General features: G+C 40.2%; 1 protein-coding gene across 7 annotated transcripts in view; it reads left to right on the top strand.

Annotated features, from left to right (window-relative positions):
• RHOBTB1 (Rho related BTB domain containing 1) overlaps positions 1-23,737 on the top strand; it is a 141,388-nt gene that overhangs the window by 67,876 nt on the left and 49,775 nt on the right. For 3 of the 7 annotated variants that reach the window (XM_025284588.3, XM_044942150.1, XM_025284587.3), the window contains exon 2: positions 205-255. The exons of 3 other annotated variants lie outside the window; for them this stretch is intronic. The gene's annotated coding sequence lies outside the window, so the exon portion shown is untranslated. Of the gene's footprint in view, positions 1-204; positions 256-22,692; positions 22,990-23,737 lie in introns of those variants that run through there. One more of the 7 variants, XM_044942147.2, reaches the window with a different exon arrangement.

Raw genomic sequence — 23,737 nt, 5'->3', positions numbered from 1 at the left:
CCTAGCTATTTCAGGATGTATATGGCCCCAAGAAATGCCATTTTAACACTGACACTTGGAAAAAATAAAGCAGGTTCTGCTCTTTGGTGGGTTGGGTAGAGAGGAAAACAATGCATGTTAAAAATGTCAGTGGCGCCCCATGTGCTCCAAGCAAGCAAGTATTACAGAGCAATACTTTATAAGGCACTTCTCTCTTTTGTGTAGGTAAGTCCAGCTGTGAGCAGGGTGTTCTGTTCTTCACTTCCAGCAAGCCAGGTCAGTGTCTTTGTGCAAACCCGTGACCATAGATTGCTGACATAGTCTGTCTGATTCTGAGCATTTGCATTTCAGAACAACTTACTTGGTCATTTGTCTTAGAACGATTTGTCTTTGTCATTTTTTTTTTATTGACTCAGTTATGAATATCACAATTTCCATGATTATTAAAATTATTTTATTTACTCTGTGAGTAAAAATAGCACTAAAATGGGCCTTGAATCAGTTTGTTCTTTATAAGACTTCTCTTTCACGTTGGGGATCCAAGTCGTGCCAGGAATAGCTGAAGATACAGGGTATTTGCATGCTCGATCATTGCAATTTTACATCAGAAAGAAAATTGATACAATAATGACTGATATTTTTGAGCTTGAACCAAAATTCAGGTAATATGCTGCATTCCTTACACTTAACGTTCTCATTCTGCAAAAAAAAAAAAAAAAAATTCCTGTGAGGTGTAACACTTCGCTTGGTGTCCAGAGGACAAGGTGAGGAATTGAAAGTTCAGAGAGGTCAGGTAATAGATTCAGTTCCTAGTAAATGGAAGAAATTATATTTTTTAAAGTTCTGTCTTAATCCAAAACCTAAATTCTCTAGTTGGAAAAATCTTGTCCAATAGAGAAACTGGGACCAAGGAAGTTTAAGTGACTTGCCTAAGATAACTTGGTAATTACAGCTTATATAGTAAAATTCAATGACAAAGGTGTTACAAAAGAATAAATTCCATTCTCTTTAAGTAAAACAGCAAAATATTAAGTATTCGTGTGTACTTTATGGCATGGCCCTGTCAAAAATTTAAGATTTTTACTATGGGGGTCTCCGGTTCTAAGGATCTTACAAATAGATTTTAAAAGACAAGATATTAAACATTCATGCAGGAAAAGTGAGAAAATAAATCAAGATAATGCATGCCCTGAACTGAGGGTCCATAGTACATTCACAAATTCACCGTTTTCTATCCTGTGGGACTACTTTGCAATTCCATGTATGGATGGGAAAATTTTTCCAAGCACATTTTTGTCTAGATAGATAATAAAAGGGTAAGAGTTTAGAGAAAGACAGAGTGTAGAATTTCAAACCAAGAGGGAGAGATTATGCATTTTTCTAGAACTGCTAAATTACAGTATCTCAAACTTGAGGTGTTACTGCTTGAAAAGCATTGAAACAAAATTGTAAGCTGTCTGAGTCTTCACAGCATCACTAAGAAAGCATTACAACATGACCTGGTGCTTAAGAGTACTGGATTCCTTCTGCAACCTCAGTTTGTCTGAAATGTGTCACGTAGATAGGTTTGGATACCTAGTAAATAAATACCAATGTAAGTCCTGAAAACGGCCAATATTTAAAGATTAAACAGGACGTTTTCCATTTTTGTCAGAGTTGACAACCTTCTCTTTTCCCCTCTTTCTTCATCCACCCTTACTTTTTGTAGAATAATGTGTAAGTTGTTAATCCTTCTCAGAGAGTATTATATAAAGGGATAATAAAGAGTAAAATGGGAATAAATTACCAAAGAAAACTTTACTGTATCTTCTTTTTTAATGTACTGATACCCCCAACCCAAGCTAATAACCCTAAAAGCTTAATTAGTTAAAAGATACTTTTAAGTGTTTAAAGGATTATTGTAAGCTGTCCTATAACAGCTTTGTCCTATAAAAGTTGCTATATAATGTATCATTACAAAATAGATCATAATACCTCTATTAGACTGGGAAGATCCCATTACAGGTTAAGACCTCATTATCAACTGATATTTGCTTAGCTGCGACAATGGTATGTTGTAAATTATCCATATAACAACTATAAACCTATAATTGCTTAAAGAGTAAAGTTATACTCTGAATCATATAATGTTAGCACCAAAAAAGGCCTTAGAATGAGTATGGTATCTCTAAGAGTAATTTAATTAGCAACCATTTGTTTGCTTTTTTGAGCTTTAGAGGCTTTGGTTACTATGCTTGACCTCTCTCAAAACACTCCTGGAAATACATTAAATTCTGCTGTTTTTCACTCAAGAAATGTACTGTAGAAAACAGGAATTTTTTTTCTTTACTCTTCTTTTTTTTTATTTTTTTAAAGTTTTATTTTATTTTTAAACTTTACATAATTGTATTAGTTTTGCCAAATATCAAAATGAATCCGCCACAGGTACCTGTGGCGGATTCTTTACTCTTCTTATTGGTCTTCCTTTTTCCTTTTAGAAAACAGGCAGTTCAGTCTCATTCTTTGAAGGCCTTACTCGGACTTCACCTAATAGGGTTCAAAGAGTTCAGATTATTTGAATCTGGTTCTTGTGTTCATCTTCTTTTCTCTATCCAGGCTCCCCACCAACCTCTTGACACCGAAACAAAATTTGGAGAGGGAAGGAAAGATCAGTCACAAAAAATGAGGTGTATATAGAAAGGGGAAGGGGGTGGGAGTGTGTGATTCGTGGGGGAGGGGAGGCGAAAAGGAGAGCTTTGCCTGGAAAGGCAACAGGCAGTCACCCAAACAGATGGGATGTGTATAGACAGGTTATTGATATGTCAGAATAAAAATTGTTTAGGGTTTTTTTTGGGGGGGGGAGCGGGGGAGGCTGGAATTTATAAACAAAGTGAAGTCACCTCCTCCTAGAATCTTTTGTTCCTCGTATACATAGGACAGAAACTGAGAAATGGGCAAATAAAGACACTGAAATGTGAGTATGACAGGCACTCTTTGATGTCCCAGGACACTCCTGCCCTCAGATACTGCCAGCAGCTGTCCCATCAAGCACATCAACATGTCCGATACGGTTTCATCAACTAAGGGTGAATTAGAAAGTTTTACAAAGAAGGAAACCAGATGGATGCCTGCAGGTCCACAAGTTTGATTATATTTCTCCTCTCTGCACCTGACATTATTTATTGCATAGACACAGGTTAATGGCAAGTCCGCAGTGCTAATGGGGTTACAATCTCAGGCTCCATCCCTCCGTGGAGAAATTTCCTTGGAACTGTTTGTCACGCAACCTAGTCCAGACCCCTAATGACTGCTGGAATAACAATAACCAGTACTTACATCATGCTGTTTCTAGATGCCAGACACTTGATTGCATTATAGATAATATTCTTTATAAATTCCAATTTTATAGAAGCAAAAGGAAACTCAGGTATATGAAGTCAAAGAACTAATTGGAAGTAGAGCTTGGATTTGTACTGAGATCTAAGAATTTGAATATATATTTGATTTAAGTATATAATGGGGGGGAAGCACTTTAAAATATTCAATTCCAGGTTATTCTTGCAGATTGTTAAAGAAGTAATTATTCTTGTAGGGTTCTTTTTTAATTTTATGTGTCTTGTTTTGTATTTGGTAACTTGAACCACACAGCAGTGTTGTCTGTACAGATTGTTAATTCTTCAGGGCATCTCTAATATATTTTGACGGAAGTCACACTAGTAAACAGTGGAGTCATGGAGGGTTGAATCCTGGACCCAGAGAGGTTCTTAAGGATCCTTAATCCAGCCTCACATAGGTGAGAAACAATCTACCATCCAGAGAAGCAATGCAGCTCACCCACTCTTCTAGTTCATAAGGGACACAGCTGGGGCTGAACCCAGGTTTCCAAAGCCCAGTCCAGGGCTCAGTTCTTTCATGTGACACTACCTGAAAGATGGCACACCTTCTAAAGCCTCCAACTTAGCCAAAATTGCAGCTATCAAGTTTGAAATATATCTGAAACCTAACATACATCCAGAAATGGGTTACAAGGGGATTCCAGCAGTGTAAAGATATGGTGGGTCCTAGGAGAGACTTTGCTATCTTCATGGACACCAATACAGACCAGTCTTTCCTTGTATTTGAAACTTAACTACCCCATACTCTGATCCCTTTCAAGCTGTTTTTGTTGAGATGCCTGTTTTCATCAACTATGGAGACTTTTAATTTTGTCTATGGATTTCTGGCTTTTTATTAATCATGTGACATGGGTGACATATTTCTTCGGAGCTCATTTTGCTCATCTGTAAAATGGAGACAATATCACCTCCATCAGAGGATTATGAGAATGCTGTGAAATCACACACATAAAACAGATATTAGGGGGTCTTCCCGGATGGTCCAATGGCTAAGACTCCGTGCTCCCCAGTGCAAGGTCTACCAGTTCGATCCCTCGTCAAGGAACTAAATTTCACATGCTGCAACTAAAGAGTTCATAGGCTGCAACTATAGATCCCACATGCCACAACTAAGACCTGGTACAGCCAAACAAATAAATGATTAAAACACACACAAAAAACAGTAGGTATTCAACAAGGGTGAGTTTTCTTCTTAGCCTTGCTAAAGTATGTCAAGGGAAAATGTTATAACACATCAGGGCATCCATATCATTTTGCTGCTAAATGTTCTGGAGTCATCTGAGGTCTGACACTACAGGGGATGATTATAGTGACCTTTTTTCTTGGGTGAAAACAGGCCCACCTGTGTTCCTGAGTACCAGTAGCCTGGTCACAATTACATTTGTCTTCTTCACACTCTAGGGTTGCTGAGGTTTGCATGAATTACTTTATTGCTTCAGTTTCTGCTTCAAAGTAATAGCAAGCTCCTCTGGGAGATACCTGGCTCTCATGCCCTTTCAGACACTTTATCTAAGGTGTTTTCCATGTAGACCTTTGCATCTCAAAGCAGCTACTGTGTTTTCAGCCAAATAACTAAAATATTTTCGGAGAACAGTGTTGCCAGTAGAACATTTTTGCCTTCGATTTCAAAACAAGTGAGACTTTCCTCCCATCATTTCAATTAACTCTAGTATTGAATCCTTCCTGGACATTGACCATCTTTTCTGTCTCGGGTTGCTAACTGATATGTTGATGGGAAAAACATAAGCACTGCAATTTCCCCCTTTCACCCTCAGCACTGATAGCTACCGTGGCCTAAATTACATCTCTGGGAAATGTTTCATCACACTCCTCTCTCCAGCTGCCACACTTTGTCATGTGGCACTTGCTGCCCTGTTTTCGGTTTTTGGATCCAAGTCTTTGGCAACATTTCTTATTACATATACGGAGGAAGGCTCCTGATAAGATTTTTTTTCTTGTACTTTTTCCCCCTTTTTTGAAATGAATCATCCAAGTGGCCTAGAATAGCCTTTAGTTTCCTAGTGGCTCAGTTTCCCTTTTCAGTGTTGGACAAATGTGTGTTGCAAGATGTATGTCCTCTTCAGGTTTGTTGTTGAGTCACTTAAGTTGTGTCAGACTCTTTGTGACCCCGTGGACTGTAGCACACCAGGATTCCCTGTTCTTCACTCTTCAAGTGTAGGGCTAGCTATTAGGTGTTTTCCCCAGTGCTATCCTTCATTTGGTATGAGCTGCTTAGAGATCACCAATGGCTAGATTGCTACGAGTCTCAAACCAGTTATGTGAGTTTCCATTCATGGCAGGGAGTTTATTTTTAAAGCGGTGCTTCCCAAAATTTAATATGCATAAAAGTCACCTGGGCATCTTGATAAAATGCAGATTGTGATTCAGAAGTTCTAGAGTGAGGCCTAAGATTATGCATTTCCCAGGGGGTATCTCATTGATGTCAGTGCTACTGGTCTGAGGATCATATTTTAAGTTGGGAAGTATACTGTACTCTGTAAAGTATAGTCATTATCTTATGCTGAAATGCTGCCTTTGGAAGCTCCCTTCTTATTTTGTTTTCTTCTTTCTTAAATTATATAGAGTCATAGAATCTTAAATGTGAAAGGTTTGTGCTGGTAAATCAACCTACACTCTGGAAGAGAAAAAGAATGCATTTATGTGCAAACATAAGTTGATTATAAATTTTACTGACCTAAAGAATGGGTGTAGCATACTATTTATAAATAATAATAGAGAATACTCTTTGTTGTAAACTCCGTTTAGCTAATTGGGTCTCACAAAACACTGGTTTTGAGAACTCATCTATCCATGGTCTACCTATGGTACAGTTGATGAGTGCAATTCTCATATAAATGTTGCCCAATATTTTTCTTTATGTGAGTAAGACAAAAGTAAAGTAACAAAGGCATATGTCAGGCTGTATTCATTCATCAAAGATATGAATGATTTCTTTGCTGAGCCAAATAAGAGCTTTTACATACTGTAAGGATATTTTCTTAAATGGATTATTCATAATATAACAGCTACACACATTACACCCTTTTAAGTTTAATCTGCATTATTAACATTTTAAAGTCATGTTCTTAAGTCAAGATGACAGAAAAATAAAGCAAGACCTGATGTGGAGTGGTTGCCAGTTTCACTGGTGTGACTGCTTCCACCATGGCCCATTTGAAACCACCGTTGTGACCGAGTGTGGAGTTGGAAAGAGATGGCACGTTGTTGTTTAGTTACTAAGTCATGTCAACTCTTTTGTGACCCATGGATCATAGGCTGCCAGGCTCATCTGTCCATGGGCTTTCCCAGGCAAGAATACTGGAGTGGGTTGCCATATCCTCCAGGGGATCTTTCTGATCCAGGGATTGAACCCACATCTCTTGCATCTCAGGCGAATTCTTTACTGCTAAACCAGCGGGGAAGCCCACAGTAGCACATGGTTATATAGTATTTCCATTATACAGGTAAAACTGGAATAAATAACCTCAAAATATACTTTGGCCACCTGATGCAAAAAGCTGACTCATTGGAAAAGACCCTGATGCTGGGGAAAAATTGAGGGCAAGAGGAGAAGTGAGCAACAGAGGATGAGATGGTTGGCTGGCATCACTGACTTAATGGACGTGAGTTTGCGCAAACTCTGGGGGATTGTGAAGGACAGGGCAGCCTGGCATGCTGCAGTCCATGGGGTCACAAAGAGTCTAACAGGACTTAGGGACTGAGCAACAATAACAAACTTCAAAATACAGAGAATAGTGAAATATAGTAGAATAAATACAAAGTGTAAGTTTTGAGTATTTAGTTACCTTTGTTTTAATATAATTTATTTAATTGAAACTCTATATAATTAATATTCAATACTGACCCTATTTTAACAGGCTTGTAAAAGTCCTGAGAATTTAACAGTTGGTTCATGGGCTAGTAGAGACTGGCACACTATTAGATGTAGATCATCTGGTCCAGTGATTCTCAACCTTTGCTATACACTGAATACTCCCAGGAATTTTATAACCTGTAGTCTTAGTTATTTATGTTAGGGCCCAGAAATCTGAGTTTTAAACTTTTTTTTTATTGAACTGTATCTTGTTTAAACAAAAATACATGAATCATAACTATATAACTTAAAGAATTATCACAAACTAAACACACACCCCAATCTAACCTAACCAGGACCTACATATGGAAACACAACCTTCAGTTCAGTTCAGTTCAGTGGCTCAGTCGTGTCCGACTCTTTGCGACCCCATGAATCGCAGCACACCAGGCCTCCCTCTCCATCACCAACTCCCGGAGTTCACCCAAACTCATGTCCATCGAGTCGGTGATGCCATCCAGCCATCTCATCCTCTGTCGTCCCCTTCTCCTCCTGCCCCCAATCCCTCCCAGCATCCGAGTCTTTTCCAATGAGTCAACTCTTCGCATGAGGCAGCCAAAGTATTGGAGTTTCAGCTTCAGCATCAGTCTTTACAAAGAACACCCAGGACTGATCTTTAGAATGGACTGGTTGGATCTCCTTGCAGTCCAAGGGACTCTCAAGAGTCTTCTCCAACACCACAGTTCAAAAGCATCAATTCTTTGGCTCTCAGCTTTCTTCACAGTCCAATTCTCACATCCATACATGACCACTGGAAAAACCATAGCCTTGACTAGATGGACCTTTGTTGGCAAAGTAATGTCTCTGCTTTTGAATATGCTATCTAGGTTGGTCATAACTTTCCTTCCAAGGAGTAAGCGTCTTTTAATTTCATGGCTGCACTCACCATCTGCAGTGATTTTGGAGCCCCAAAAAATAAAGTCTGACACTGTTTCCACTTAGCAGCACCCAAAATCCCATCTTAAGCCCCTATTCAGTCACTGTCTAATTGAGGCAACCACTGTCTTGACTTCTAATGCCATGGATTAGTTTTTCCTGATTGTCAACTTTTATACAAATGAAATCTCTTTTGTGTCTGGCCTCTTTCGATATTATGTTTCTAAGATTCATTATAATTGTATACAGCTGTATTTCATCTCTTTTTAGCACTGTATAATATTCCATTGTGTGAATAGACCTCAATTTATTATTTCTTTAGCCATTGTAGTGTCAGTGGTTTGTTTCCAGATGTTGGCTATTACGAGCAGTGCTGACAAGGACATTCTTGTGCAGGCAGCAGTATTTGAAACAAAACAAGTTCCCCCAGTCATTCTAAAAAGCAGCTGATTTCTTGACTGCCTTCTCTACAATTCCCTCTTCTGCCTTTGATTTTTCATATCATGTGATTAAGTCTATTGGTTCTTTCCTGAGAGTGTACTTTTAATACCTTAAGTCATGAAACTGTGTGCTTCCATTCATTATAGCATGTTTTCCTGGCTCTTTTCAATATAGATTCACCACCACCCTCCTTTCATCAAGACATCTGCTCTTGGGCGCTTTAAATAGGGATGAGATTTGGCCTCACATCAATAGCATGGAGGAATAATAGACATGGTGGAGATGGAGCCAAGGCTAAATTTGGCAGCCAATCATTAAGGCTCCTGGAAAGAGGCTTCAAGGAAGGGAAATTGTTTCCCTTTGTGTGTATCAAACAAAAATCAACAGTAAACCTTTGGCATATTTCAGATTCTAGATTTTTAAAAAATTGGTTTATTTGAAGTGGACCAGGGACTGTCTTCTGACATGAGAACGGATATCTCTCAAAGTCTCATGACTTGATCTGGAAAGAGAACAGAAGGAGATTTTCCCATGGGCTTGTTCCTACACCTAGCGTGCAGCCAGCCGGTGTAGCTCTGCTGCATTGTTCTGGGCTGAGTGGCTGTGTATTTGTGTGTTTGCATCTATTGAGATGTTAGTTCTTTTGACAGAAGTCAAGAGAGCTGAATGACCAGAAGCCCCAAGATGATACTGTTGATCAGTGGGATGGCTGCTTAGAATGGAAAGACAGGTGCCGGAAGCAGTAAGTCTGTTTCCTACCATATGAAAGGCATGTCACATACAGCTTTTACAATATGCAGAGAGAAAGTAAAGAATAGACACTAATTTCACATAATGGAACAAGAGCATGTATTCCCACACATGTAAATATTGTAGTCCTTCATTTTCCTACCTCCCCTCCCTCACATTTTTGTAAAACGTCTTTGTTATAAAATAACAAACATGTTCATTATTGAAAAGATGGGACATGTAGATAAGAAAAAAGAAAATTCTAATCCTAATGACATCAATATTTTAATGTATCTATATCCCAAATATTTCTCTTTATATTTAGGTACATAATTTTTAAGGAATGGTGTTACTCATGAGCCTCTAACTATAACAATAAATGTACTCCTATAATTTTACATTTTTAATTATACTTTTCCGGTATGTGGACGCTTTTTAAAAATTCGTCCCTTGTAGTCGGATTTCTAAAATTGTTTCCAATATTTTGTTTCCACAGTAATATGATGAACACTCCTTTAATGGAATCTTACTGTAATTCTAAATATTTTTCTAGGAATAAAGTCTTATAATCGAATGAACATTATGGACATTTTAAAGTCTTCTGAGTCATTATCCAAAAATTATCATTATCCAAAATAATGATACCATCTTCCTCTCCCACAAACAGTGCTTCATCCTGCTTTTAATAAATGTACAATCTTTCATGTCATAATTCCCACCAAGAGTTGGAGGGTACATGAACATGTCCTGAAAACATTGAATACTAGCTAGAATCTACACATTGCTGGCAGTCAATAACCTTGAATAAAAATAAGATATTTTTATAGTTTTTTGCCCACCAGTATTTTTGGATTTTATGGTCTAACTTTGTTAAGAATTCTGGTTTGGGGGGGGGGGCGGGGGGGGCGACTGGTGGAAAAAAACTATTTTCTTCATTTGCCTGAATGAGAGCATAAGCTAATCCTAACTGACATATTATAGGCTCATAAATGATTAAATGCAATTGTTTGACTGTTATCATCTCTGAAGGTGTTGCAGCAGGTGGTCTCTCTGGCAGTACAGATGCTAACCCAAGTGACATCTTTAGAGAGCACTTTGAATGAACAACTTATGACAGAGGACTGTAGAGACTTCTTCTCTATCAGGATGGGTTTTTAAGCACATCTAGTCTGCAGACTGATACTAGCTTTCTCAAATGAGCATTTGATGTCTCTTTAAAGACTTGAGCAATATTTTAATTATTAATTCTTGACAAAGCTTCCTCCAGCCCTTAGCTAAGGCTCACCCAGATGAGGACTACAGGCCCTCCAATGTGAAAACAATGTGTAGAGTCTTCTGTTGCTTTATTTTTTTTTAACTTTTAAAAAAGGCATATTGAAGTATAACATGCATAGAGAAATGTGTACAGATTACAAGTGTACAGTTTGATGAATTACCCTTACTTAATATGACCTAGCTGCAGTCAGCTTTGATTGAGCTATATCCCTTGTGACTGAAAATATGTAGAATTTGCCTGTACAAGTAGAGATTAGAACATTAAATTCATGCACTGAGTATGCATCAGTATTTGTATGTTTGTGATTTGCAGGTACACAAATATACAACATGCATACAAGCAAATTTGGAACTTCTTTTTCTTAATGAGTATAAAGCTCAGTTATGCTACATCTATACAAATTAAAATAACTACAATTGATTGCCACAGAATAGTTTACATGCTTAGTTTCTAAAAATTACTCATTTCAGTTACCGTAAGTATTCCTTTGAACATTCAGAATTTTAAAGCCAAGAATTTTTCATCTTCTCTCTAAGATAGAATTGTATGTATTGGTCCTGGTTACCCACAGCTGTCTCTTTGGGTTCAATTTCTGTGTCTGATGTTCAGCAAGATATCATTTATATTCCTATGTTCTTTTTAGTTGAGAGCTTGAGTCAGAAAAAAAACAGGTTTAACAGGCTCACTGTGATTTTTAAATGCATGATTTTGAAAAACAATTTATGCATCACCAAAAATCATTTTTTATTATGATCGGAGTGTACCAGGGTATTTTTAGTAGAATTAACAACCAAAAGTAGGACTTCTCTGGTGGTCTGGTGGTTAAGACTGCACTCCCGATGCAGGGGGCCCGGGTTCGATCCCTGGTCAGGGAACTAGATTCTACATGCCACAACTAAAGATCCCACATGCAGCAACAAAGATACTGTGTGCTACAATTAAGACCCAGTGCCGCCAATAATTTTTTTTTTTAACCTCAAAGTTATACGTATGTAATCATTACCTTTTTTAAAAGCTAAAATAGATTTTCCATTAGAGAATTAGTACATCTAAGAATATTATTCAGTCCCAAAAAGGAATAAAGTACTAGTACATGAATGAACTTGAAAACATGATGCTGAATACAGAAGGCAGACACAGAAAGCCATATATTGTATGGTTCCATTTATAAGAAATGTCCAGAGTAGGAAAATCCATTGTGACAGGAAGTAAATTCCTGTTTTCCAGAGCTGGAGGGAGAAGGGAATGAGAATGTCTACTAATTGGCACAAGGTGTCTTTTGGGGGTGATGAAAATGTTCTAAAATTAAATAGTGGGAAGAGCTGTACAACTTTGAGAATATAATAAAAACCTCCTAATTACACACTTTCAAAGGGTGAATTTTATGGCAAATCAATATTATCTCAGTTTACCGCAAAGAGGTAATACATATGCACTGTAGAAAATTTGGAAACTAGGAAAGTAGCAACAGGTTATAGCCCGATTCAGTTCAGTTCAGTCGCTCAGTCGTGTCCAACTCTTTGCAACCCCATGGACTGCAGCACGCCAGGCCTCCCTGTCCATCACCAACTCCCGGAGCTTGCTCAAACTCATGTCCATCGAGTCGGTGATGCCATCCAACCATCTCATCTTCTGTCATCCCCTTCTCCTCCTGCCTTCAGTCTTTCCCAGCATCAAGGTCTTTTTTCAGTAAGTCAGTTCTTCACACCAGGTGGCCAAAGAATTGGAGCTTCAGCTTCAGCATCATTTCTTCCAATGAATATTCAGGACTGATTTCCTTTAGGATGGACTGCTTGGATCTCCTTGCAGTCCAAGGGACTCTCAAGAGTCTTCTCCAGCACCACAGTTCAAAAGCATCAATTCTTCAGCACTCAGCTTTATAGTCTAACTCTCACATCCATACATGACTACTGGAAAAACCATAGCTTTGACTAGACAGACTTTTGTCAGCAAAGTTATGTCTCTGCTTTTTCATATGCTGTCTAGGTGGGTCATAGCTTTTCTTCCAAGGAGCAAGTGTCTTTTAATTTCATGGCTGCAGTCACCTTTGCAGTGATTTTGGAGCCCCAAAAATAAAGTCTGTCACTGTTTCTCCATCTATTTGCCATGAAGTGATGGGACCAAATGCCATGATCTTAGTTTTCTGAATGTTGAGTTGTAAGCCAACCTTTTCGCTCTTCTCTTTCACTTTTGTCAAGAGGCTCTTTAGTTCTTTGCTTTCTGCCATAGGGGTGGTGTCATCTGCATTTATAAGGTTATTGATATTTCTCCCAGCAATCTTGATTCCAGCTTGTGCTTCATCCAGCCTGGCATTTCGCATGATGTACTCTGCATAGAAGTTAAATAAGCAGGGTGACAGTATACAGCCTCAACGTACTCCTTTCCAATTTGGAACCAGTCTGTTGTTCCATGCCCAGTTCTAACTGTTGCTTCTTGACCTGTATACAGATTTCTCAGGAGGCAGGTCAGGTGGCCTGGTATTCCCATCTCTTTAAGAATTTTCCACAGGGACACAATTATTAAATTTTTAAGTATTCACATATTAATATACAAAAGAAGGGCGGATCCCCAGGGAAGATCCATTCCACTGGTTGAGAGGAACGCACATGAGAGAAACAAGGAGCAGTGATCAGCCCTGTGAGTGGAATGAAGCAACACCTGAAGGAGCAGGATCTGAGGTCCTGAGAGGCCAGAAGATAGATGTGAGCTCTTCAGGGAAACATTCCAAAGAGACTTTTTAAAAGTTTTCTTCAGGATGCCTGATAAATTACATAAATCGCAACACTGTATTCCTAAATACCCATATTGTTTCCACAGTTTAGTTAAAGTCCCATTTTGGTTTCTTTTAGCTGTGTCAGTGTGCTAAGGTGGTACTTAGGGTGAGAGAATGGTGAGCTTCAATTTTAATTGTTACACATATTTGTTTATTTTATGTAGTTTTCATCAACTGTATTTCAGATGACGACCTTGTTCTTTCCCCTCTGTGGTGTAACATTAGCACTTCTATTATTGCAAACTCAATGTAAACATAATTTTAAATAATGACAGTCTTAATAGATAAGACTGACTGAGTGTTCTCTTGATGGCTGCATAGTGATTAAAATATTTTACAAGCATGGTCTAATTTCATCTTTACAACAATTCATTGAAGGAGGTAATTATCCCCAGTTTACAGATAAGGAAATAGAGACTTAGATTAAGTAATTTGCCCAAGACCACATACGAAGTACCTTAATTAACTATTCCCCCTCTTGATTTAGGTGGTTGGCAGTTTTTCCTTATTCTTAATAAAGATGTGATAAACCTATTTGCTTTTAAAACATTTTTCCATTTATAAAGTTATTTCCTCAGATGGGTATTTTTTTTTATAATTTCCAAGTTTTAGTTTATTTTTTATTATAGTCTTGCTGTCATAAAACCTTTCCTCTTAACTTTTATATTTATTTCTTTGTGGCTAGAGAATTTGATTGATATAACATGTTTGGCGGAATATTTGTCCTTATGATCGGTCTCTATAGAGTCGGGTTTTGTAAATGTGCTAAGAACACTTGAAAAGAAAGCACTCTCTCATAGATTTTCAAAAATGTGGGTTATCTGTTAACTCAGCCCCACTTTTTATGCTATTCAAGTCTTCCATGTATTATTTTTACTTTTGCTTTCTTCATATGATACCAATTCCGATTTGTCATCTCGTGTGTCAGTTATTTGCATTGATTTCTTCTTATCATTATAGAGCTTGTCTTGTTATTACATGCCTTCTAGTATATGAAGTTCATTATTGCTGCTATGCTTTTACTATGCATTGCCCTTTTTAACCTTTTAATTATCTTCTACAGATAATTTTTCTATATAATTTTGAAACCAAAATCTAAATAAGTGTAGACTGGGCTTATATTCCCAGTTGGTTTTGGTTTCCACAGTTCTTTAAAACTGAAATGCCCATTAAAAAAATTTTTTTTAATTATCTCTGAGTGTTTTGGCAAGTATCTTTGAGCAGTTTAATTCCTTAAAGCATTTTGCCCCCGAGTCTTTGTATCTAAAAATAACTACATGTTACCGTCACATCAGTATTACTTTGACCTGATTCAGAAATGTGTTAGTCTGTCCTTTTTCTTTGAAAGCTGTATATGTGTTTTTCTATTGTGTTAAAATAACATTGGTGAAGTGTATGGTCATCTGTATTGTTATACCTTGATAGAAGTGTTTTTGGACATTAGTTTTAGAACTTGTTTTGCTAAGATACTTAGAAGATTGTTGCTGTTGTTCAGTCACCCAGTCGTGTCTGGCTGTCTGCAACCCCACGGACGGTAGCACTCCAGGCCTCCCTGTCCCTCAGTATTTCCCAGAGTTCGTCCAAGTTCATGTTCATTGCATCGGTGATGCCATCCAGCCATCTCTTTCTCTGACACCCTCTTCTTCCCTCAATCTTTCCCAGCATCAGGGACTTTTTCAGTGATCCCAGATTCAGGGACTTTTTCCCTGACTTTTTCAGGGACTTCGTCTGTTTTCATCAGATGACCGAAATACTGAAGCTTCAGCATCAGTCTTTCCAGTGAATATTCAGAGTCGATCTCCCTTAAGATTGACTGGTTTGATCTCCTTGCTGTCCAAGGGACTTTCAGGAGTCTTCTCCAGCACCACAGTTCAAAGGCATCAATTCTTTGGTGCTCTGCCTTCTTTATCATCCAGCTCTCACAAATATGTGACCACTGGGAAGACCATAGCCTTGACTAGACAGACCTTTTTCAGCAGAGTAAGGTCTCTGTTTTTCAACACAATGTCTAGGTTTCTCATTGCTTTCCTGCCCAGAAGCAATGGTCTTCTGATTTCATGGCTGCAGTCACCGTCCGCAGTGATTTTGGAGTCCAAGAAGAGGGAATCTGTCACTACTTCCACCTTTCCCCCTTCTATTTGCCATGCAGTACTGGGGCTGACTTCCATGATCTTAGTTTTTTTAATATTTAGTCTTAAGCCAGCTCTTTCACATTCTCCCTTTGCCCTCATCAAGAGGCTCTTTAGTTCCTCTTCGCTTTCTACCATTAGAGTGGTATTATCCATATATCTGAGGTTGTTGATATATAATGGTATAGTAATCTGACAATTATTATACAGTTATTTTTTGCTGAAGAATGTATACACTTGGAGTCTTCTTTTTCTCCTCTGTGTCCCCACTACACCCTCCTTTTAGTATTAGGAAAATTTTGTTCTACTAAGTCACATTTTGCAACCTTATTTCTTCAAGAACCCTACTATCTAAGAGATTGCTTTTCAACGGTTCACCTCTTATCTAATATCTTCTGTTACATTTTCACATGGCCTTCCATCTATATGTAGAGTTTCTTATGTTTACCCTCTACCTCACTAGTTCATTTTACTACCTTTTCAAGGCTGCTATTGACTGTTGCCAGTGGTTTGTGGAGAGGGCAATGGCACCCCACTCCAGTACTCTTGCCTGGAGAATCCCATGGACAGAGGAGCCTGGTAGGCTGCAGTCCATGGGGTCGCTAAGAGTCGGACACGACTGAGCGACTTCACTTTCACTTTTCACTTTCTTGCATTGGAGAAAGAAATGGCAACCCATTCCAGTATTCTTGCCTGGAGAATCCCAGGGACAGAGGAGCCTGATGGGCTGCAGTCTATGGGGTCACACAGAGTCGGGCACAACTGAAGTGACTTAGCGGCGGCAGCAGCAGTATGATTTTGAATGTGGCTATCCTGTATTTTGGGCTTCCCAGGTAACTCAGTGGTAAAGACTCTACCTGCCAATGCAAGAGATGTAGATTCAATCCCTGGGTCAAGAAGATCCCGTTGAGAAGGAAATGGTGACCCACTCCAGTATTCCTGCCTGGGAAATCCCATGGACAGAGGAGCCTGGCGGGCTACAGTCCAAGGAATCACAAAAGAGTCGGACACAACTTAGCTACCTAACAACAAATCCTGTATTTAATTTATACATAGCCTTTACTTATCATGTCCTATTGCCTACTTACAGCCTCATCTGCTGTTAGTATACCTGCATTGTCTTTTTTGGCATGATCAAATACATGGATAGGTTTTTTTTTTTAATTTTTCTTCTGCTTCTTAGAACATATCTACTTCAGTAGACAACTTTTCTCTCTGTCTTTAGCTAATTACTTGCACCTTTCTATGTCCAGGCTTTTAATAGATCACATGTTGAATGATCTCTGTGTACTCCATCCATATTAAAAAGTATTTATGCTGGTCAAATATTGAAGTATATTTGAACATTCCAAATGCTTGGATAAACTCAAATTTGTCAGAGACCAAAACAGAGCTCTGTAGAGACCCAGGAACCCACCCAGCCCCTAGCAGACAAGCAAAGCTACTCAGTTTGGTTTGGGCTGAAAGAACTTAGGAGGGTGAGCTAGGACTTCGGTGAGGAATGTCACCACTGAAGATACACCGACGTTCAGCCTTAGGGATTGTCCCCCCTTGCCCCACTGCCTCTGGCTTCAGCCTCTCAAGATCAATCACTTCCATTTGCAGTGTCAAAACTGAAACTGCCCGCTTGGGCAGGCTGGAGGAAACAGAAACCAGTCTATCCCATGCTCAGTGCTGTCTCCCTGCCCATCCTCAGGAAGGAGCAGTGATATTGCAGCCTGCCGGTTTCACAATGACTGTCTAGCAGCTCTGCTATCTCCTCTTTCCACCCTGTCCCAGTGAGTCCAGCTTACATCACTCCAGATCACAGGCATCTGTGGCAAAGAGCATCCTGCTTCCCTCCAGGCCATAGAAATGGGCAATCTGTTGGTCTTCAGCAACATTCTCATTTGGCTCCATGGAGGTGAATCTGGGCAGAGATCTTTCCAGTGTCTGGTATTTGGTTACTCCTTATTCTTAGTTTCTGGCACTGTTTGAGTCTGCTGTCTGTACAGAATAAGGTTAATTCTAGTGGGACCTGGGTAGAGGGGGATCCAAAGCATCTGATCATTCATAGCTCACTTGAAGTCCAGCTATTGCCTTGTGTGACATGGCTCTTGTAGATATAGATTGAACTCTGTCTTCCAGACTAATTTTCATATCAGTTATAAATCTTTCTCCCTATGTAGTGGCTGCACATGGCTCCCTTCTCCCCTTCTTTTCTAGCCAAGCAGTAACTCACCAAAAAGAGTTGATATTCCCTTGAATTAGGATGCTAAAGTCTAGAAACGGATGAGAACTTTATGAGACCCTTATATGTAAATAATACCAAGATTCATAAATTGACTCTAGGCAGTAGAGCACAGTGAAAGTCCACATTCCTTTATTTTTCTAAATCAGATTCAGCCCTAAGCCACTCCTGTTTGCCTGTATCTGGGCTCCTCCCTATCCCCTGCCTTCCCATTTGGTGGAGGGGCCTGGACCTTGGTCCCTGGTGGTTCCCATGGTTACTGATGCTCTTCCTGCTGGGGTAGCCATGGCTGGTGCAGTGCCATCTGTCAGAGGCTGCCCTCGTGATGGGCCACACAGATGTCCCTCAACGTGTTCCTCTGCAGGCTTAGCCACACGCCGCAGCTTTCGAGGCCACAGGCTTAATGATCAGTCACCAGAGACAACCAAGTGCCAGGTCTCTGCCAGCCCCATGTGGAAGGTTTCCTAAGGAAGCTGGAGTAAGTGTTTTTGTGTATATAACTGAACAAATACTTATGGCAGGCCATGTATGGCCAAGGCACCGTGAAAAGATCTGAGGATTTAAAGGTGATTAACAGTCTCTGTTGTCAAAGGTGCATAACCTTGATGAGATGGAAACGAGACATATATAAGGCTCGTTGTCAATATTGCAAAGGAAGTGAAGTGAACTCACTCAGTCGTGTCTGACTCTTTGTGACCCCATGGACTGTAGCCAACCAGGCTCCTCTGTCCATGGGATTTTCCAGGCAAGAATACTAGAGTGGGCTGCCATTTCCTTCTCCAGGAGATATTCCTGACCCAGGGATTGAACTCGGGCCTCCCACATTGTAGGCAGACGCTTTACTGTCTGAGCCACCAGGGAAGTCCCAAAGGGCAATTTGATAAATACCATAGGACACAGGATGAAAGGAGAATGTGCTAAGTGCATTTGTTTCCAAAATGGACTTGATCTCTGCTTTGCTCCATCTCTGCCGATTCCATCCTGGTCACAGCCACCCTTTTTCCCTCTTGGAGAACATAGGAGCTTCCTAGCTGGGCATCTGCCACTGTTCAGAATCCAACCCCATGCTCTCCACACAGCAGTCTCAGTGATACTAGTGATACTTTTTATTTAGTTTTTTAAATATTTATTTATCTGTCTGTGCCAGGTCTTGGTTGCCCCATGTGGGATCTAGTTCCTCAACCAGGGATCAAACTCGGGCCCCCTGCATTGGGAGTCTTAGCCTCTGGACCACCAGAGGAGTCCCTGGTGGTACTTTTTTAAAAAGCAAATGAGAACGTGTTACTCCCCTGCTGAAAACCCTTCAGTAGCTTCTCACTGCGCTGAGAATGAAATCCAAACTCCTGGCTGTGGCCTCAAAGGTCAAGTATGATCTGAGCCCTGCCCTGTCTACCCATCAGCTTCCCTCTTCCCAGTTCCCTCCACTCAAGCTTTTCCACCCGTTTCCCATCTCATGACCAGGCCCTTCTGATTGTTTAGAGAGGAGCAGGGGGGCCTCCTCCTGGAGGCCTCCCACCCATCATTTTCTCCCATAACGCCTTTTGTTTTCCCTGAAGAAGTTTATCAAATGTACAATGGTATCCCCCTATTCAGTGATCTCTCCCTAGCTGATGGTGAGGTCCCTGGGGCCAGCACCCACCCTGGCCTGTCTACTGGTGTGCACCTGGGGGCCTGGCACTCACTAAGCGCAGCGTCTGTTTCTTTAACCAAGACAGCCCGAGGCCTACAAAATATTTCAGTGGGTGGATCAAGGGCACAAGAAATAATGGCATAATCAACATTGTCAAAGGCCACGCCACACTGCATATCTGTAGGCAAAAGTAGGGGGGAATGTCTCAAACATAGCACACACTTTACTTATGGTGATTTTGAATCCTACCCTGGAATTTGTATGCATATTTTAAGCTGTTTTCAATCATTGCTTTTTTTAAATTGAGACAGTTGTTATTAAGGGCAGTCAGTAGAAGAAGTAGTTTATTTCTAATCCTGGCCCACTTCCTCACTGACATGGAGCTTCAAAAAATGAGAGCGTGGTCTGGTGTAGGTCATTACAGGGCTCTGCTGAGAAGGAGTGAATGTTTTAAAAAGTGTCTCTGTATTATTTGTATTCCTGAAGTTCTCTGCAGTGCTCTTTTGGTTACTTAATCTCTTTTTTGTTTTGATCAAAACTTTGAATTGAACAAATATTGCTGATTGGAATGATGAAAGGCAATATTATCCTGGAGATATATTTTAATGAACTTTTGATTTAAAGAAGCCTATCCCAGCTCTGCCTGTCTCTTTCCCAGGTCTGGACCTATTCCGTGTTCCAGCTGAGATGTTTATATAATGCATAAGGCTGCTCCTGCCTGACTAGGACTGGTGATTAAGAGCTCAGGATAATGAAATCTGCACAGTTGAAACTTGGCTGTTGGCTATAGTTATTATGCAACTCTTAACATTTCCCTTTTGTTTCTGCCAATAATATAAAATTCTCAGTCTTTCTTTCATAGCTAACTCTCCAAAGACGCTCAAATTTGTTCCACTAGGTTTTTTAATGACCAAGTTAAATTATTTCTTAAAGTTCAGAGTATATGCTTTTCTAAAGGACAAGAAAATTTAGTGGCTGTGCAATTGCCCTGTTCAAACTGTCAATAACAGCTGAATGGAGCTTGAAGTACAAAGTCCCCTCTATGGTCTTAGATTTCTGTCTTTAAGCAGACTGCTCATCCGGCCTTGATTGCATTAGCAAATATAACAAGAGACAAGGCAAAAGTGACAGGAAGAGGCAGCATATTCTAATAATGGGGTGATGTGGAGCAATTAGGAGATCTTAGTGAAGCATCTTAGACAAATGGTCAACCTTTCCTGGCCCATCCTCTCTAAGATCTGAATTTCTAGTGTTAGAAGAAAATTGCACCCTTACCCGAATTCAAATAGTGACCCTATACTAATGTGCACCCATTTGGAACAAGAAGGACTATCTTGGGTTTTATGAGCCACAGCACCCACAAATTACTCAGTTATGGAGACAAGATTCTGATAGTCATCTAGCTGTCATGTAATTGGGGAAGTGAACGTGCCTGACTCTTCCTGAGAACCTGTTTCTTAAGAATAGGACACTATGTAGACCATCATCTCAAGGACTCAAGGTGAGGGGTAGAGCCAGCACCAAAGGAAGGAAAACACTTTGAAGAGGAGCCTAGGGCAGCTAAAGTCATGTTAGGCTGCATCTCTTGTTTCTCCTGTGGTTGGCCCTGGAAGAATCACAAGTATATTGGGGACCCATGGGCCAGAGAGAGCAGACAGAGCTTTATAGAAAAGGGACATTGTATGCTCATATATTCCAAGCACTTCAGTGTATGGCAGTGGGTGGGCCAAAAGTTTTGTTTGGGTTTTTCTATAAGATGTTATGGAAAAAAATCTGAATGAACTTTTTGGCCAACCTATTAGTACCCCCAGAAACACCTGATGATTCATTCATTCAGTGCACAAGATGGACGCTTTGATGTTACAACCTCAGGAAAAAGATAAAAAGGTCAACCACCATTCAGTGATTTGCTAATATAAGAAAAAATGAGTGAAAGAGAAACAGAGTATTTGTGTTTTCGATTGCTTCTCCTAAAATCATTTATTGATACAGAGGAGAAAGAAATTTAGTCTGTGGGGAGGTGGGGCAATAAGGAAAACTTTTTCCAGGAGGTAATATCTGAGTTGGGCTTCCCAGGTGGCGCTAGTGGTAAAGAACCTGCCTGCCAATGCAGGAGACATAAAGAGATGTGGGTTGGATCCCTGGGTCGGGGAGGATCCCCTGGAGGAGGGCATGGCAACCGACTCCAGTATTCTTGCCTGAAGAATCCCATGGACAGAGGAGCCTGGAGGGCTACAGTCAGTGGGGTTGCAAAGGGTTGGGCATGACTGAAGCGACTTAGCACAATATCTGAGTAAGATTTTGAGGAATGAATAGAATTCACCAGGCAGATGAGGAAGAGTAGAAGTTCAAACAATGTTTAGAATTCTGAGAGTCAATTTGTGTGGCTAAAGCAAGTTGTGTTAGTTCCCTATTGCTGCTGTAACAAATTACTGAAAGTTAAATGTCTTAAACCAATAGATTTATTATCTTACAATCCTAGAGGTCAGAAGAGTGAAATGGGTCTCAGTGTGGTAAAGTCAAAGTGTTCCTGCTGGAGGCTCTATGGAAGAATCTATTTCCTCACCGGTTCCAGCTTCTGAAGATTACCTGTATTTCTTGGCTTAAGGCCCTTCCCTCTATCTTCAAAGTCATCTTCTATTTCTCTCTGATTTTGACCTTTTGCCTCCTTATTTCACCTGTGAAGGAAGCTTGTGATTACACTGGGCCTACCCAGCTAACCCAGGATAATCTCCTTATAGTAAGGTCAGCTGATTAGCAACCTTAATTCCATCTGCTACCCTGGTTCCCACATGCCGTGTAACAGAACATATTCATAGCTCCCAGAGATGTCAACCATAGACATCTTTGATGATCCATTATTCTGCGTACTATGCATGTAGTACAGAAAGTTGAGGGTGATGGTGTAGAGAAGAGTTGCCATGATTCATCAACCCTAGGTAGAAACGATCACCCCAGAGGGGCCTATAATTAAATATGTATTAATTATATATATAGGGTATATATATGGGCTTCCCTGGTGGCTCAGTGGTAAAGAATTCACCTGCCAATGCAGGAGATGTGGGTTTGATCCCTAGGTCAGGGAGATCCTCTAGAGAAGGAAATGGCAACCCATTCCAGTATTCTTGCCTGGAAAATCCCATGGACAGAGGAGCCTTGCGGGCCACTGTCCAGGGGGTTGCAAAAGAGTCAGACACAACTTAGCAACTAAACAACAACAAACAGCTCTATGTATGTGGTATATTTTAAATGGAGAAGTCAAGGTTCTGGAGGTCTTCCTAAAGTAGGATGTGCATGTTTCAGCTAACTATTGCTATGTAACAAACCACCCCAAAACTTGGTGGCTTAAACAACAGTTTATTATTTGTTATGATTCTGTAGGTTGGCCAGGTGATTCATCCGTTGGTTTCACCCAGGTTCACTCATAAAGTGACATTCAGCTGGAAGGTTGGCTGGCCTAGAAGATCCAAGATGACCTCACATTATGTGTCCTCTGGTGATGGCCGACAGCCAGACTGCTTCGGTCTTCCTCACTGAGTCCTTATCTTCCGCTGGGCAGGCCTCAAGACCTCGCTGCATCAGCATGCAGGACCTGTGGAGGCCTTGATTCCAGAACTCACACAGCATCGCATTCATCACATTCTTTTGAGTTGGGCCAGGAAGTCACTTATTTAAGAGGTAGGGAAATAGATTCTAGCTCCTCATGGCAGCTGCTCCTGTGGCCATATTTCACACAGCACAAGCTGTAAAGATAGGCGGTTTTGCTCTGAGAGCAGAATCTCGAGATTGGAGATTTCAGAGGTAAAATGTTTGTGGATGATGACAATATCCGGCACATGGCTAAAAGCTATGCATGGCTCAAGTAGAGGGTGCTGAATATCACTGGCACTGAAGAGGTGAAGGAGCTGTGAGGCTGGGTACAGGCTGCATCATCCTGCGCACACGAGACCAAGCTGCTGGTGCATGTGGAAGAGTGAGGTAAAGTCTAGTACATGACAGTGATAATGGCGGGGGCAGATAACCAAGCAAGGTGGGATAACTCGATAGGCAGAAGATCAAGACCACACTGTTGCAAGTCAGCCTTGTGGACGGAGGCTAGTCTGCAGAGCAGTAGCTCACTAAGTCCTTCACTTCCCAACCTCCACAACGTCTTATTCATGTACCAGGGTTTTTTTTTAATGTTGAAAGATAGTTGATTTACAATGTTGTGTTAGTTTTAGTTATACAACAAAGTGATTCACATATATATATATATATATATATATATATATATATGTGTGTGTGTGTGCTTTTTCAGATTCTTTTCCATTTTAAGTTATTACAAGATATTGAATAGAGTTCCCTGTGCTATACAGTAGGTCCTTGTTGTTTATCAATTCTGTATAAGTAATGTGTATCTGTTAATCCCAAACTCCCGTCTTATCCC

Source organism: Bubalus bubalis, chromosome 4 (genome assembly GCF_019923935.1).
Source record: "Bubalus bubalis isolate 160015118507 breed Murrah chromosome 4, NDDB_SH_1, whole genome shotgun sequence".
NCBI lineage: Eukaryota > Metazoa > Chordata > Mammalia > Artiodactyla > Bovidae > Bubalus > Bubalus bubalis.
Note: the sequence above shows the minus strand (reverse complement) of the source record. Positions and strands in the feature narration are given on the sequence as shown.